This window comes from Mixophyes fleayi, chromosome 9 (assembly GCF_038048845.1).
Source record: "Mixophyes fleayi isolate aMixFle1 chromosome 9, aMixFle1.hap1, whole genome shotgun sequence".
In the NCBI taxonomy this organism is placed as follows: Eukaryota; Metazoa; Chordata; class Amphibia; order Anura; family Limnodynastidae; genus Mixophyes; species Mixophyes fleayi.
Genome location: NC_134410.1, coordinates 119,777,174 through 119,783,757, shown reverse-complemented (window position 1 = coordinate 119,783,757; position 6,584 = coordinate 119,777,174).

Genomic DNA, 6,584 nt, shown 5'->3' with positions numbered 1-6,584 from the left:
ATGATTATATATTCTATATTTTCTGTTTTAAGGCTCCTCTGTCTCTTATGATTTTAAGATTTATTTACTTTGCTTTTTTTTTTCTCAATTCCCTTTAAATCCATGTAGCTGCTATTAAAGCTTTGCATAGTTAATCTACGAACTCACCGTCATAATAATGCAGACAATAGAGCTACTGTTCTCAAATGTAAAAATGCACACAGGTATTATTTTAGGACACCGTGCATACGACTTTTATGAGTGCACTGGTAACATTCTACAGTGTAATCAGGACATTTCTATAAATGGACTATACTGTGAAAGCTGATAGCATAACGCATAGTGGATGTGCTCATTCTTAAACTGGCCCTAACTTTACCTCTCTAGCACTAAATTCCATCCTGCAGGTGACATTTGACCAGTAAGAAGTAATGAGAATAATGACGTGCAGAAGTAACAAGGGATTAGAAGATTCATCCTCAGACTGATCATTGACAGATCGCTCAACGCTCCAACACCTTCATACCGCAAGAAAAGGGCGTGCGCTTAGCCTGAAGCCACTGGATATTATCAGGGAGATACTCACCCATATAGTAGAATCAATACATTTAATTACGCTGTTCACCAAAAAAAAAGTAGTTTAATTAAACCAGACTCTGGTGCTATTCATTATAGCTATTTAATCTGATTTTACCCAGAGTACTGATTGTGACAATTCATTTGGTTTCTCTCTTTAGCAGGTTAAAAATATGATACCAACATAATTGAATTTAACTAAATAATCCAGTTCATTGTCTTTTCTTGGATGTTGGAACAAATCTGTTTGCTCAGAAAATCATTCAAAAGCTTAAATAGGAATGCATTAAGTCTATCTATTCTATATAGATCTATCTGTAAGGCAGCATGGTAGCTCAGTGGTTAGCACTTCTGCATACAAAGCACTGGGGTCATGAGTTCAATTCCCGACCATGGCCTTATCTGTGAGGAGTTTGTATATTCTCCCTGTGTTTGCGTGGGTTTCCTCCGGGTGCTCCAGTTTCCTTCCACACTCCAAAAACATACTGGTAGGTTAATTGTCTGCTATCAAATTGACCCTAGTCTGTCTGTGTCTGTGTGTGTGTGTGTGTATGTTAGGGAATTTAGACTGTAAGCCCCAATGGGGCAGGGACTGATGTAAGTGAGTTCTCTGGACAACGCTGCAAAATTAGTGGCACTATATAAATAAATGGTAATAATCTATCTATGTGTATATCTTTGTAAGTATATTCACACAGAGAGCATGCTTAGTGACTTTTTGGACTTTCCCTCTGGAAGGTCCCAAATGGGAGGTCCAAAGGACAAGTGTGGGGGTACACGATGACGCAATTCGCAACATGACAACCCCACCCCCCTTCTTCACAATGATGCAGTTGCATCAGTAGGGGCGTGGCCACGATGCTGAGAATCGCTTAATCAGGACCCACCGGGCGAGGCCTGATGATGCAAATCGCATCATCAAAGCGCACACCCGCGCCCTTCTGATCAATTATGCAATGGCATCATTAAGGCCCTTCTTTAGGAGAAGGAAAGGTGGGAACCAGTAGGTTGGCAAACTCTCCTCAGAGTCCAGGAGAGCTGCTTGAAATTCGCATGTTTCACTGACGATCCGGAAGAGTAGTCAAGTATGGTGGAGAGAACCGGCTGTGTTTGAGCTAGTGGTGATATAAGGGTATATTTATGAAGCCTTACATCATGCGGAAACCTCTATTTCTGCTTAGGCAAATTAAGTTAATTGTCTGTTTAATTAGCCTAACGCAGGATTTATCAGAAATCACTTCTGCATTAAATTAACGCACAATAGTCCCCAATAAATGCAGTATTGAGGTCTGGACCAATTTATTATGCTTGATCGTGACAGCTAACGCCATAATTTAGAATTTTAGTGCCTAGGGCGAGGTAGAAAAATGCTGCCCCCCCAGCCCCCAATTTCAACAAAATTAACCTAAAATATTCATAAACTGCGCCCCCCGTTCAGCATTACACCTTGGGTGGTCGGCACTATCGGACAGCCCTAGTTACGGCCCTGAGGGGGGCCAGAGTATTTTCTGTCTGGGGGATGTTGAGGGTAACTTTTGGTGTTTAGTGTTTAAGGTTGTGCCAAATTTACTTGCGTGGATTACACTTTTGAAAGTTGTTATTTCTTTAACCAGAGTTTTTACTAATCACCTGTGATTCCCCCCCAGATAGGTTGGGGGATTCAGGTTCTTTGTTTGCAGAAGGTGGATGTTTTCTGTTCTAGCTTAGCCTGGGGTGTTGTGTGGGTTAATCTGTATTTCTTATTAGGGGAAGTTGGCTTCTGAGAATGTGTGTAGATGGATGCAGACTAATTTGCTTTCTAGTCTGTCAGTAAACAGACCCTTGTTTCCATGTACTGGGATCACATTCAGGCTGATTGTATGTATCTGACACTAGTGACTAAAGTGGAAATTTAGAAGTAGTTTTATGGGAAATGTAAGTGAATGGAATGTGATAACGTTACAATGAAGGCAGTAGGAGGAGTGGCGGTATGGGATACCCCCGTATACACAGCTTGCAACCCTGGGGACCCCATATTATCTCCCTAGGCTACCGCTGTGCGGGCTAGAGTCCTCTTCTGTGTGCAAATTGAGGCTCACTGCGGAACCAAGGCTGAATTTGCGCCAATCGTCACCAATTTTCTGCTTGATAAATGACCTACAACATGTATGTATGGAAGCCTAGCATGGTGGCTCAGTGGTTAGCAATTTTGCCTCACAGCACTGGAGTCATGAGTTCGATTGCCGACCATGGCCTTATCTGTGTGGAGTTTGTATGTCCCCCCGTGTTTGCGTGGGTTTCCTCAAGGTGCTCCGGTTTCCTCCCACATTCCAAAAACATACTGGTAGGTTAATTGGCTGCTATCAAATTGATCCTAGTCTGTCTCTCTCTCTCTCTCTCTCTCTCTCTCTGTCTGTGTGTGTGTCTGTGTGTGTGTGTATGTTAGGGAATTTAGACTGTAAGCTCAAATGGGGCAGGGACTGATGTCAGTGAGTTCTCTGTACAGCGCTGCGGAATTAGTGGCGCTATATAAATAGCTGATGACGGTGATGACAGGTGCTGTTTGGAATCTTTGGTTACTTGTCCATCCACAACACAGGCCTACACTAGTAACAATGATTACGTTAAATACATCTTACAGAATGAAGACTGTTTACATTATTTATGAACAAAACACTAACCGGTGGGAGCTTAAATCCTAAAATAGACATAATCAATACTGAGAGCCACTTGCCCAGTGCTCACGTGGACAGTCGTGTCTCATGTTGTCTCGTCTGGTTTTAAGACCATAATTCAGGTTTCTGTATTAATGGAACGTGGGCACTTTAAAATGATGCACTGCGTGCTGTAGCTGTAATCTCTGCCAGTAAACAGGCACAAACCATGATAACAAATCAAGACAGAGGAAAGAGATAAAAAAGGGAGAATTCTAAATATCTGAATGCACATAAAAGGACAGGAGTACAAGCATATTGGGCCTGATTCATTAAGAAAAGGAGAGCAGAAAAAAAGGAGTAAATTTGCTCTTAGACAAACCATGTTACAATGCAAGGGGTGCAAATTAGTTTATTATTTTGCACATAAGTTAAATACTGTCTGTTTTTTCATGTAGCACATAAATACTTGATAGCTTATTTGTACACTGAAATTTACAGTTGATCTAGGACATGCCCTATCCCAACTATAAACCTGACAGTTTATATTTACCTCATGCTCCAATGCAGCATGGTTTTGCCATAGTGTAAAGTTACTCCTTTTTGTGCTTTCTTTTTCTTAATGAATCAGGCCCATTGTGTGTTATCCTGATGCCTATCGTCATTATCTTGTTTAGTTTGTAACCTGTGCTAAATATGGTAACCATAATTTGGTGCAAGAATGGCACGTATGGTTATAAATCTGTGATTGTTCTACCACTAGGACTGTCATCTTGTGCACAGAGCAGCTGTACCTCAATTACAATTAATTGTACTGCTGCACGGAGGCGGTAGGAGCTGCACTAAGATGGTAGCAGCTGCACAAAGGCAGTAGGCGCTGCATGGAGATGGTAGGAGCTGCATGGAGGTGGTAGGAACTGCACTGAGATGGTAGGAGCTGCACAGAGGCAGTAGGAGCTGCACAGAGGCAGCAGGAGCTACATGGGGCAGCAGGAGCTGCACAGAGATGGTAGGAGCTGCACGGAGGCGGTAGGAGCTGCATGGAGATGGTAGGAGCTGTACAAAGGTGGTAGGAGTTGCAAAGAGACAGTAGGAGCTGCAAGGAGGCAGTAGGAGCTGCTCAGAGACGGTAGGAGGTACACGGAGGTGGTAGCAGCTGCACAAAGGCAATAGGAGCTGCACGGAGATGGTAGGAGCTGCACTGAGACGGTAGGAGTTGCACAGAGGCAGGAGGAGCTGCACAGAGGCAGGAGGAGCTGCACAGAGACAGTAGGAGCTGCAAGAAGGCGGTAGGAGCTGCTCAGAGACGGTAGGAGCTACATGGAAGTGGTAGGAGCTGCATGAAGGTGGTAGGAGCTGCACTGAGATGGTAGGAGTTGCACAGAATCAGAAGGAGCTGCATCGGGGCAGTAGGAGCTGCATCGGGGCAGCAGGAGCTGCACGGAGGCGGTAGGAGCTGCACAGAGATGATAGGAAGTGCACAAAGGCAGTAGGAGCTGCACAGAGATGGTAGGAAGTGCACAAAGGCAGTAGGAGCTGCTGGGGAGCACAAACATTACACAGCTCTAGAAATTATGTCCGGCTCCTGATTGGATGGTTGTTGCAGCTCTGGGGCTGTCACCAAGAGTTAACAGGAACAACTGATTTTAATGACTCTCTTTTTGAAACCGGAAGAATCTGATCTGCAAAGCAAATGACCGGGGAGGTTGTGCTGGATGGATAAAAGGCCTCCATTCATTCTTCCCAAGAATGCAAATCTGAGAGAGGGAAAGAGTAATCTGTCTTTTTTATAATACCCATTGTAAAAGTCCACCATAAAAACAAATGAAGGACAATAACTGGTAACTACACCCAACTTTTTTTTTTTAATTACCGATTCATAACGTAATTTGCAAATCATTTTTTCTCATTCTGTCTGTCGCCTTACGCCGGAAATAATACACATAGTAAAGTTATTTTTTAGCATGTCTTCTGTATAATCCATCTGACCTGCATGAGGATAAATATCCGCTGGCTTTTTTAAAATGCACTTCACAGTGTCTCCTAATATTTGTAGAACTCCTCTGATTCTAGAAATCATTGTACCCATTGGCATCTTTACTTGCGCTGATTTCTTTTACACTTCAGTAAGTTTTTTTAGGAATGTTACTAGTTCCACTTATGCGTTTTAATCCATTGGAAAGTATTTGTATACAGTATATATATATATATATATATATATATATATATATATATATATATATATATATATATATATATATATGTTAACCCGTGCATGATACTCTTGCATTCTAGTCAAATCAAGCTACTTAAGGTGTTAAAAAGGTTCTTGACATGCATTTGGGGCTAGGCCAGGCCTCCTCAGGGGAAGAGCGTTACTTCCCGACGCAAGCGCCCTTTTTTAACGTGGTTTTGTCCACATGTCACCACCTCATCATTTTTCTCCATCACCTCATCCTTCATCTTCATCGCCACATCCTTCATCAAGCTACTTAAGGTGTTAAAAACTCCCCACTGTCACCCCCGGCAACCACCAACCACTCCCAACTGTCACTTCTCCTTCAAGAAATATATAGGTCAGTGTATAACTCTGCCCAGCAGGTGGCGCTGCAGCTTGGTTTGTTTTTTTTCACACACGCCACTAGGCATTTATATAGTAGATATATATATAAAGCTCAGAGAATATGTAACACAGTTGGACAGTACTGCAAAGTAGGGATTACCATGGACACAAATCTTTAGACACTTGGGGGAGAATTCAATTCCCGCAGAAGTACCGCCGCGTTAAACGTATTACCGTTCTAACGGTAATATTAACCCAGATTTCTGTTCGCAGCTCAGGGAGCTGCAAGCAAAAAGCTGGCGTTAAAACTACCGTAATAACGGTATTTACGCGCACTATTACTGTAATAACGGTAATAGTGCGCAGGCCATATTACTTTTTCAAGTGCCGCAGCCAATTGAATTCCCCCCTTGGAGTGTGTAGACCTCCTTTAACTTTGTTCCCTTAACATGACTTGCTTTTACCTTAGTAAGGTAAGTTTTAATTTTCCTAATTTTTTTCTAGTTGAGCAAGATAAACCACTAAGATGTACAACAAGCAATCAATAAGTAAAACAATGGAATTGAGCTGTATACTGCCCTGGAGGCTTCAACATTTAAGAACACCCTGAGGTACTGTAGCAAGCAAAATGTAATTACTTCTTTTCTCAATCACACTATTGTAAGAGAGAAAACTACAATTTGCACTCATGTGGCTTTTGTTTTGGTAGATGAGCCCCAATATGTGGTAAGAATTAGTCTAAGGGGCAGATTGTAATTTCCTTCCTAAATGGTGACTTCCGAAGATGGCGTGTGTTGTCTGGGTCCCACAGCTGAGGAGGTCCCGCCTAAACT